This window comes from Mytilus edulis, chromosome 6 (genome assembly GCF_963676685.1).
Source record: "Mytilus edulis chromosome 6, xbMytEdul2.2, whole genome shotgun sequence".
Classification (NCBI taxonomy): Eukaryota; Metazoa; Mollusca; class Bivalvia; order Mytilida; family Mytilidae; genus Mytilus; species Mytilus edulis.
This window is the reverse complement of record NC_092349.1, coordinates 50,114,643-50,127,152: the sequence shown is the minus strand read 5'-3', so window position 1 is coordinate 50,127,152 and position 12,510 is coordinate 50,114,643.

The following is a 12,510-nucleotide window of genomic DNA, read 5'->3' as shown; positions in this document are numbered from 1 at the left end:
GGGTGAAAACATTTAACAACTGGATAAGGGGGAAATGCTTACAAAAAGAAATAACGTCAAATGACCTATTTCAGAGTAAATTGTCCTGTATCTGGAATAAGGTTGATTTACAAAGTTCTTATGCTATCTCGAAGAATGGGTATTCCTAGCTAGAAATTTAAAACAAATCAATTGGGGATGCGCCTCAATAATCAAAACTGACTTATAGTTGTTTTGTTTTTATACTAACTGAGTTTTAATACTTGATGAACGAAACCTGTTTACTGCAAAATAATTTTAACTTTGAGATTAGTTTGCAACTGGTCATCGTTCTCATGAAAACCGAGATATATAAAGCAGACTTAACTGTATCTGTTGGACTCTTTATTTTGTGTTCATGACACCAAAGTGAAAAGTATTTATATATGTAGCAGAACGTAAAATAATACTAAAATCCTTGGTTTTATTATTCTACTGAAGAAGATCGATCTGTATGAAGTTTGTCTCATTTGAAAAAAAAAGATATATAAAAGGAGTTGGAAAGAAGAAGAGCATACATAGTTTCAATTTTGGTTGCTATCGCCTGTTATAAGTTTTAGGCCACCATAACAATATTTTGATGATGTCAGTTTCAGAGAACTGTTTGTTTAAATTGGAGTGTTCTTGTGTTTTAAATTCATCAATCCGAAGATTGCTGCATTGTTTTAGTAATTTAATCCAAGCAATATACTTTTAAAAAAATGTACAACAGAGAAATGGTTTATGAACATCTGAAGGATGTCAAATGATAGATTTGCGAACCATCCGCCTTGCAACTGATTTATTAAGTTTTTAATACGCCTGTCTAGCGTATTGAATTATAATCCTGGTCCTTTGATAACCATATACACCACTGGGTCGATGCCACTCCTGGTGGACGTTTTTTTTTTATCCCAGGCAAAGATTAGTTTTTGAAATGTTCTTCAACTTTGTACTAGTTTGGCTTTATATCTATTTTGATCTGAACGTCACTGATGAGTCTTATGAAGACAAAACGGGCGTCTAGCGTATTAAATTATAATCCTGGTACCTTTGATAACTATTAACAAACCGTTCCCTTGGTGTTGCACGACGTGAGTCGGATAGACATACAGACTGACAACAATTTAGGCAGGCAGACAAGCTGTCAACTATTCGGGCGAACAGACTGCGAGACACCAATATATCGTAATGGTTCTGTCTGTAATAGGACATCTTTAAGTTAGGGATGATATCAAATGGGAATCACAAACAATAAGTTTTAAAAATACAACAAACACAATGGAGTATTGAAAAAAGGGCAAATCTAAGCTATATCATATAATCCGATTTACAAAATACAGTCATTCTATCATCACAAGTAGGAAATTCAGTCGCTGATTCATGGAAATGAGAGTGGTAAGAATCACGTGACCCATGGAATATACTTTTAACATATAACGCATCTGTATAACAAGGTATGAAGTCTTCTTATTCCTGTGATATAAATATATACTGACCGACTTTAGAAACGCAACACTAGATTATTCTTTTTAATTCCCATTTTCAAATATGCAATTTTTTTCATTACTTCAATGTTTAAAAACAAGAGTGCACACACTGTAATGTCTCGCCTTCTTTACTTATCATTGAAATAATGTTGATAGTTCTAAATGTAAAGCTTTATTACAACTGTCACATAAACTTAACATTAACCAAGAAAACTAGACATTGACCAATGAACCATGAAAATGAGGTCAAGGTCAGATGAACCATGCCTGGCATTTACAAATTTATTACAGTTTAAGAAAAACAGACCAAAACACAAAAACTTAACACTGAGCAATGAACTGTGAAAATGAGGTCAAGGTCAAATAAAACCTGTGCGACTGACATTTAGATCATACAATATTTCCATACACTTAATATAGTTGACCTATTGCATAACGTATTAGAAAAAAGACCAAAATTAAAAAAAACTTAACTTTGACCACTGAACAATGAAAATGAGGTCAAGGTCGGATGACACCTGCCAAATAGACATGTACACCTTACAATCATTCCATACACCAAATATAGTAGACCTATTGCATACAGTATAAGAAAAACAGATCAAAACACAAAAACTTAACGAAATCCACTGAACCATGAAAATGAGGTCAAGGTCAGATGACACCTGCCAGTTGGACATGTACACCTTACATTGCTTTCATACACCGAATATACTAGACCTATTCTTATAGTATCTGAGATATGGAATTGACCACCAAAACTTAACCTTGTTCACTGATCCATGAAATGAGGTCGAGGTCAAGTGAAAATTGTCTGACGGGCATGAGGACCTTGCAAGTTACGCACATATCAAATATACTTATCCTATCACTTAAAATAAGAGAGAATTTAACAATGCAAAAAATCTTAACTTTTTTTCAAGTAGTTACTGAACCATGAAAATGAGGTCAAGGACATTGGTGATGTGACTGACGGAAACTTCGTAACATGCGGCATCCATATACAAAGTATGAAGTATCAAGATCTTCCACCTTCTAAAATATAAAGCTTTTAAAAAGTTAGCTAACGCCGCCGCCGCCGCCGCCGGATCACTATCCCTATGTCGAGCTTTCTGCAACTAAAGTTGCAGGCTCTTCAAAAATGACAGTTCGAAAGTTGCATTGATTACGTCAACTTCAATGTTCAAATATTGTGGTATACACTGAAACCTTGGTTTTCCCATTACCAATGAACGCGTAAGCCCTAAAAAGCAATGACTGCCTGAAACAAACGTCAAAATTATTGTCAGAAAGGTCAATCAATTCTGTTCGGCACCTTTTGGGTTCTGTTTTGCACCTACTGATTCTGCCGTTGCTCCACCCATTACAATGGGTTTTTACAATTATGCGGTTGAAGCTTTAAAAAAAATTCTGCAGTCGATTCTTTGGCAGTTCAGTTAAAGGGATAAATATTTGTGGCATGAATCTATGCAAAGTGGCAATCAGCAATTTGATTAGCAGTTGGCGTTGATGCCGTAGACATGTATTGCAAATGAAGTTGCGTAATAAAATTCTATTGACGTTACATTTTCAGAACTACTTGTTGATCTGGTCATTGATGCATGGTCTTCAATAAATCCCGTCTACCGATATCATTGTCGGTTTCTGAGTTTCTGACGTCAAATTGTCTTTTGCAACACGTTCACGTTTTCATGTTTGCAGTATTCTAATGGGCTGAATAGGGTTTTTAATCCTCTGTCTTAGCAATATGGAGATGCAACATTTTTTTTTTCAAATGTATAGACAAATAAATGAATAATGTGTGATTTAATTACAAGTCAAAAGGGGCCTTACTCTTGAATCGTTATTGACTCACTTTACCCAAATTTGATATTTGTCCGAGTGTTTTAATTCTAAGCATACTCTATGAGTTTCATAAAATTTTGATGATGAAAACTCGAGTTAGAGCGCGAAACGATAAGCAACATTTTTAAACTAATTTAAGTGTGGCCAAGGATTGAAAAAACTGCTTCACAAAGAAAAAATAATGAAGGCATCTTTTATTGGTTCAAAATTTCGCTTTCTGGAATTCGCGCGATCTCATTAATTTGGTATGTTCAATAACCACAGGTAAGTCAAATGGTGATTTTTTTCGTAAGCGAAAGAAGTATGATAAGCATGAATAGTAGTTGTGTGAGGATCAAAAATAATTTGGTAAAAAAAATCTACAAAATGAGTGTTGCGTTTTTAAAGCCAGCCAGTATAGATTCTACCACTTCATCGAGTGTGGTACGATATTTCTCCACTCGAGATAGTTAATTTTTTCAATTTAAAACGCGAGGCTTGTCGAGTGTTTTGAATATTTAAAATTTTTAACTGTTGAGAGTTGATAAATATTGCATTACACTCGATTTGCTGGTGGAATCTGTTTCTCTAATGATTTTCTTGCAATATGCAGGCAATTTTATTCCTTTTTTTCGAATGATCTGCAAAATGATGTGTTCTTTCTACGTGACATCATCAGACATGGTCGCCTTTTTCATGCCGTCACAACACGAAATTCAGAGGAAAGAAAGAAAATTCGACGTCATAATCGGATTTTAACCAATGAAGAACTTGAATCAAACGAACGACACGTTGATCATTTTTTTTATACAATGGGTGCAGAAAGGGATAATTGACGAAGAATTAGAGAAAGCCTTATTCAAACAGTTAACGACCTGCATGGCCACAACTGAAATCCCATTCTCGCATCCAGCAATTTTTGTCGAAAGCGAAACAAAACCCATGTAAATGTGTGGTTTTATAACTGTTGCTGTTTTTAATCACTAAAGAGAGGCTAAATGTTTAACTTAGAACGACATACTTCTTAGCATAAGAATGTTTCATTAAGCTTTAATAAGGACAACCTTTTTAACAGACTGAAAGTGCCAGAATTAGAAATCCTGTTGAACTTATCATCTTTTTGTTTACAAACGCATTTTAAACAACCTTCTTTTCATTGCATCAAAGTTAATCTATGTTGGCCTTCTTAACCTTTGCAACACCAGAATACTAACTATTCAGTCAAGCATGAAAATGTGCAAGTGGTGAATTACATTTCTTGTTTTTATTCCCCGACTAAACAATGGGGGCATCAAGTGATACCAAGGCCGTCCTTCTGACCGTCACATTTTCATTTTCTCAATTTAACTCAAGTGTGCCTCGTACAATTTTTTTTTAACTCATACAGAATGCTTAATACCAAGACTTGAGACAGAATTCGAGTTTGGGCAGTAGGTTGCTTTTCGTTTCGCGCTCTAACTCGAGTTTTCATTATCAAAATTTTATGAAACTCATAGAGAATGCTCAGAATTAAAACACTCGAACAAATATCAAATTTGGGTAAAGTGAGTCAATAACGATTCAAGAGTAAGGCCCCTATTGACTTGTAATTAAATCACACATTATTCATTTATTTGTCTATACATCTGGGGAAAAAATGTTGATACAGAGGTATGAATCGCCTTTTTTTTTTGCAGTCTTGATATTAGGATGTAAATGCTATGTTAAAAGTGTAAAATATCTGGTTTACATGTTAAAGATGCAAAACATTCAAATTTAACGAACGATGACTAAAGATGCGGGACAAAATAACCTCCATTGAAATGAAAAATGACAATGTCTATGTGACTGAATATCGACATACCATTGAAATATAATTATCATAAACAATTCGCCTAATCATAAACTTTAACTTGTAGGCAAAAGCTTCAAAGAGAAATGAATGAACAATGATTAAGGAGGTTGGGCCATATCGTCTTCATGTACTAGCAAATTAGCATACAACTACACGAGAAATTTGGTGTAGTGTTTAGCGTATCAGACTACGAACGGAAAGGTTCCTTGCTTGGTGTCCGTTCTCCATGGACATGATGCGTGTTAATGCTAAAACATTTGCCTACCAATATCGACATATCGCTAATGGTTCCCCTTACACTCACATAATCACAGGTGCTTCACATAGGTCGACCCTGAACAGTTGGGGCAAGTATGAAAAGTATGTACACAACACTCAAGCTTGATACAGCTCTGCATTTGGAATGTGATCAAATTTTTTACATGATATAGGTTTTTTGACACAAAATAAATGTGGCCCAAGATCTTACAAATCTATTGCCCAATGATGTGCAATTAAAAATTTCTTCTTGAAACTTTTCAAAAATCGAAATTTAAAAATTATGAAAAAAAATCTTGATTCTCTTAAAAACATTGTTAACGAAAAATCCCCCCCCCCCCCCCACACACACACACACAAAAAATGTATTGAAACCCCGTTGAAGCAATAACCAAAAACCTCAATACCATCCTTTCCTTTCTAGTATGGAGCCTTGTAGTACAATTTCAGAGATATCCATACACTTGAACACAAGTTATTGTCTGGAAACTAGCAACATGCGTCTTTTAGGCCATCTTTTGGCTCCTTATTCCTACATGTTCTGGGCAAATAACCTTAAACTCAATCCCAGCCTCCCCTTTGTTATATGGAACATTGTGGTACAATTTCAGAGAGATTCATACAATACACACAAGTTCTTGTCTGGAAACTAGAAAAATGCTTGTTTTAGGTCCCTTTTTTGGCCCTTCATTCCTACACTATTTGCCATATAACCCCTAAAATGAATCCCAACCTTCTACTTGTGGTTTTAAACATTGTGGTACAATTTCAGAGCAATTGAAATACTTATACACAAGTTTTTTATCCAGAAACTAGAAAAATAGTTTTGTGCCCTTCTGGGTCCCTAGTCCCTAAACGGTTAGGACCATCATCCCCAAAATCAATCCCAACCATCCTTTTTGGGTATTGAACCTTTTGATAAGATAAAGATCTATTTACCTAAACTAAAGTAATTGTCCAGAAACCATTGTGTCTTCAGACGACGACACCATACCATTATACGACGCAAAACATTTTTTGCGGTCGTATAAAAAGTTAACCAAGGAAAAGTATATAGTCAATAACCATAACTAATAGGGTTGTCCAAATAATCTACAATACAGCATGTATCTAAGACTCACATTTTGACTGTCTAAGCAGACAAATATGTCGAATTTAAAGATCTTTTTGAATTTTTATCATCAATGTTTAGTGGTATATATTTTGTGTACATTTAGGACGGGATCATATGACACTTGTGCACAAGTCTTGAATACAGGTTGGCTATGCAAAATGGGTCTACTTGGAATGAATGAGAGAAATTTAGACCTGACAAAAATTTATTGCACAGGTTTATCAAAACATAGACAGATAATAAGTTTCGTTTTGTTGATATTTCTAAAACAATCTACTCAGGTAGAATACAAGATCATACATCATGTCGATACTGTTTTCTTATATTATGGTATTGCACAGGTTCATGTGTTTGCTAAGACTGTTATGACAACTTTACACTAAATCTGATTGGTGAGCACTAATTGATACTTTAGTCTTGGGTCTCTTGTAGAAAATGATTTATTTATAAGTTATAATTATTTTTCAGCAACTTCAGATATTCTTATTTTGATGCTTTGTGTTTATTGTTTTTATGTTGGTTGTTTCTGTTTCTCATATATATGACCTTTTTTTGTTAAGCCAAATGCAATTGATTTTTTTCTAATTTTTCACAGCTAACCAGGATTAGTGCAAGGTTTTGTATTCACATGCATGTTAAACATGTCACATTCTTCATGTGCTTGTCCCAAGTCCAGTGCCTGTTAATACAATGTATTGTCAGTCCATGTTTGTCATATTTTTTTTTTTGTAAATTGTTTTATTATAAATTAAGTTGTTTTGTTATAGATTATATAAATTAAGCTGTTAGTTCTTTTAATTGCTTTGTTTCCCATATTTCGTGTCAGGGACCTTTTATAGTGAACTACACAGTATGATTTTTTCTCATTGTTGAAGACTGCACTTTGGCCCCGTCATAGTTTACATCAATCTTATTTGAACTCAGGTAAAGAGTTGTATTTTCTTCTAATGTTTATACTTACAAAAGAAAATGTATAAATCCATAAAGTTCTAAAAACATACATCTACCTGGACATATTCCATACATCTACCTAGACATATTCCATACATCTACCTGGACATATTCCAAACACTGGTTCAAATGAAACAAACAAAAAAGTATTCATGTAAAAGATATAAAATTTATTGTTTTTAAATTTCATTCTTTGAACAATATTTTAAAATTTGTAATTATCAACAGTCTCCTATATCTTAATATATACAAATATACAAATTTCTGCCAGATAGTAAAATCCATTGTTCTTGTGGCTAAAACATATATTATTTAATTTTGCATACCTTTTTTTCTAGAATGTCTGGTTCATATTAGACATACATCTATATTGCATAGCTTGTTATTGCCTCTTTTAAAGTAAACAGGGTTTAAATGTTTTGATCAATGGTCTAGGCTTATCAAACCTTTGTAATTTTACATATGAATCCAAAAATTTCAGTTCTGTGAGATACATGTAATTATTCAAATATCTTGTTAATTTCTAACAAGAACTTGGTAAAAAAGACAATTTTTCACCAACAAAAAAAAATCATTGAAAAAAGTAAAATCACAAAAATACTGAACTCAGAGGAAAATCAATTCGGAAAGTCCATAATAACATGGCAAAATCAAATAACAAAACGCATCAAAAACGAATGGACAAGAACTGTCATATTCCTGACTTGGTACAGGCATTTTCAAATGTAGAAAATGGTGGATTGAACCTGGTTTTATAGCTAGCTAAACCTCTCACTTGTATGACAGTCGCATCAAATTCCATTATATAGTCATCGATGCGTGAACAAAACAAACAGACATAATAGGTAAAAATGTCAAAAATAGGGGTACAGCAGTCAACATTGTGTTATCATCTTAATCACTATAAAAACAACAAATGCAACGAAGAAGCACAAAAAGGCATACATCAAATTAACATCCTCATTTTGATTATATTATACGATTATATTTGTCTATGTAAAATGCACCCATCAAGGAAGGAGGGTATGGGTACTGGTGTAAAATTGCGCGTATGAAATTCGCACAGGTAGACATGAAATAATTTTGTCGTTCAAAGTATGACGGGATGCATAAATACAGTCACGCAAAATAGATATAACAAACACTGACTTAGCAGTTAAAGTAATAATAATAAATAAAATAATAGTGTGGTTCAAAGTATGACGTGATACATAAGTACAGAGTCACGTAAAATGTATATCACAAAAAAAGTTGGTTAACAGTAAAAGTAATATTAATGAATAAAATAATTTTGTCATTCAAAGTATGACAAGATACATAGGTACAGAGTCACATCATAAAATAATTTTGTCATTCAAAGTATGACAAGATACATAGGTACAGAGTCACATCATAAAATAATTTTGTCGTTCAAAGTATGATGGGATACATAAGCACAGAGTTACGTCAAAAGGATATCTCAAAAAACAGACAACAGTAAAATATATAGACAAATAAAAGAATAATATAACACGTAATTAAGATGATAAACAACGTCAGTACGCAAAATCTATACTTCAAGACCATCGTGTATTATTTGTGAAGTTGATACGGAATATTTATCAACAAGTTCTGGGTACCTTCCGATGAACTTTTTTAGAAAAAGGACGAGACGTTCTTTGACATACCCCTGGTTCATCAACTTTCTGCTCAGACACTGGTGACGTTTTACAAAGTCTGAGTAGGAGCTGCAAGCTCTTGAATACCGAATAAGTTGGGAAATGTATATTCCATATGCAGGTGAAGTTGGTATGTTGCTACTAAGGTGGGGGAAATTGATAATTTCAAAATCAAAATCGTCTCGTTTGTCATAGATTCTGGTACTAAGATGAAGCCATTTAACTTTTTTTGTTTGCACAATATCTATTTAGTGTTGCTTCAGGTAAAGATTTTTTAATAAAAATGAGGTTTTTTTTTATAATGCAGTAGAACAAAAATTTGCATTAATAGGACAAATCATCCCTACCCCATATCTTTACTTTCAGACTTAAAATTTATTGAAAAATATTATTTTTGGATATGCAAATACCAAAATTTGGAAATGTCAAGCAACAGATTTTTATTTTACATTGTATCTTTTTTAATTGTTGTTCAGTCACTGTAAATGTCAGGAATTTGTCAAATATAATTTATCATTTTGACATTAATTAATGCAGTCTCTCTTGCATGTATCTAACATTTCAAATTTCCCTTTTTCTGTCAGAGGGCTTTGGTACATTTACTATTCAAATATAAAGGATAATTTGCCTTTCTGTGGTTAAAGAGTAACAATGTGTATCCAAAATTTTCATATACATAGGTCATTTTACATGTAGGTTAAGGAAATAAAATAATGCTTAGAATTTTCGATGTTATCTGTAGCTCATGAAATACTCAGAAGGCAAGACTTGGCCATTTATCATTGTAGAAAAAGAAAATACCTTGACATACCGTGGGGATCAGCTTATTAACTGTGATTTATTAACATGTCTTTTTTGGCTGTACATATTCGAGAAAACAATGATTTCAAAATTGAATTATGTGTAGTTTATAGTTTTGGTTCTTTTGCTTTTTTTATGGAAATAATAACTCTGTTATTTAAGGAATGACTGTAATATTTTTTCTGTCTATGAAGAAATAACATATCATGTCGAACTGCACCTTCAGAGAAGTAATATTTTACTGTTGTCAGTTTAAGATATAAACACTTTTATCTTCCATAATCGTATAAACTCAAAGAAACAAAAGTAAAACATTTTAGAAATAACATCAAACATGTTGAAATCTAATATTTCACTAACATCCTGAATTAAGAAAAGTAAAACTTCTGTGTTCGAATTTCTTTATTGTACCAATATTATTGAACAGCCTTCAAACACATGTAGTCGAATTCAATGAAAATTTAAGATGTACTTCAAGTCACTGATTATTAAAATCATCAATAAATTGTTTAATAAAAAAATAGGACATATACGTATTAAACTACTACAGACTTGTAAGGAAACAGCTGTTGCTTTAATTCAATGTTATCATTGGCATGTAACCCACCATTGTTTTTATTAAAATGTCCTGTACCAAGTCAGGAAAATGGCTATTGTTATATTATAGTTCGTTTCTGTGTGTGTTATATTTTAATGTTGTGTCGTAGTTCTCCTCTTCTATTTGATGTGTTTCCCTAGTTTTAGTTTGTAACCCGGATTTGGTTTTTTTCTCAATCGAATTATGAATTTCGAACAGCGGTAAACTACTGTTGCCTTTATTTTAATGTTCCTAAAAAAGGAACAATCTTGAACCTTGTACAATTACAACAAATACAATAGAATTTACCTGCCGATGATGTCCTTTTGGGGGATAAATTCTTAATTCCGATTGACTCTTAACTGATAAGTATTCACTGTTTAAATGCCGTAGTTGTATCTTACATACCAAACTCCCCGGCCTTTTTTATTCGACTTGGAGGCTACACGTGAATAAAAAATGTTCTGTAACGAAATCACCAAATGAACGCTGTTTGACTACACATGTAATTTTGTTAAATCTAAAGAATGTATTTTGTCTAGTATGTATCTGTATAATTCATTATTCATATCCTTGACATTTGATCTGTGATAGATATCTGCCTAAATGACATTTATGTCGCATCTCTTTGTTATCTGTTTTAATAACATTTGAAAATATCCACGTAACGAACGTCTTATGACCTTTTAATAAAGTATGATTTTAAGCACACAAAACGTGTTTCTATATTAAAAGTCATCGGGTATTCTCGTGCCAAATTTTTAGAGAGCCAAGTGTGAGGGATGTTCAACCGTTGTATTTCACAATTGCTTAACTATGAAATTGCATACAAAGACATTACTTGCAGCATTATCGATCATGTGACAGAGAAAGCAAATCATAGTATGCCTTTCGACCAACCAAATTGTGTTTTGTTAAAATAGCTGTTGACACTCAGAACTAAAACGTCTCGATGTAAATCTTGGTTCCTTGAGGTGGTATCTGGTAGTTGTAAAATCAAAGATATCTCTGCTACTTGTTTTTTACGAAATATGCTTTTTGCGTTCTGAAATAAATTACTATTAAAGGGACAGTAGTATACAGCTTTTTAATAATCATAATCGAGTAAGCGAAAACAAAGCCGAGTCACAAACCAAACACGAGGGAAACACTCAATATGTTTTTATCGATCTCTGGCTTGAACGTCAGTGAAGATAGAAATTACTCTTTGCTGTCCAGGAGGTAGGCTTGTGTAAGACAATGATTGAATTTAAAGTATGTCCTTTTTCTATAACTATTAATAGGGAATCCAATATTACTGCAAATAACGTTATATCAACCTCACTAAGATCCGACGTAAACAGTTCTGGCTGTTCTGGTTAGGCCCGTGTGTTTTCCAATCATGTTTACTTTATTTTTCACTTAAATGTGCATAGTGAAAAACATATGAAATTAATATAGGTTGGCCCAAATTTATTATGCGAACTATGTAATAATATCGAAATTCTAATATAGTATCTTTGCAATCATAGTATAATCATCTGACTGCATTTACGTCAGGATTTCAAGGTCCTAACCCTGATCGATCTCAGCTTATATTGAGTGCTGCATATGTTCCTACCGCCGTGTTTTAATATTCGCACGAGTATCCTTAACTTTAATATATTGCTGAATTTTGGTACATACAACAAAATTATACTTGCAGATCCAAGTTACTATTTTGGTCTGTTCGGCCGACCTTTTATACAACTCATTCTGTCCATTTCAAACGATTTAGGTTGACGGGTTTGCAGAAATTTAGTCACGTGAACTTCTGTCATTTGCTAGCTAAAACACCGCTTCGGAGTTCGTGTTTGACTTTAAATGTAAGAATATCTGCAGTACATCCGATGACAAATTTATTAAATAATTATAAGCTGCATGCACATTAGTTTAGTCTTTGAGGTGTTCGTATTTGCCATTGATTCCGCTATATTCATCACGGGTCTTTTTATGTATAATGTCGTTTACTACGGAAAATTTTTACT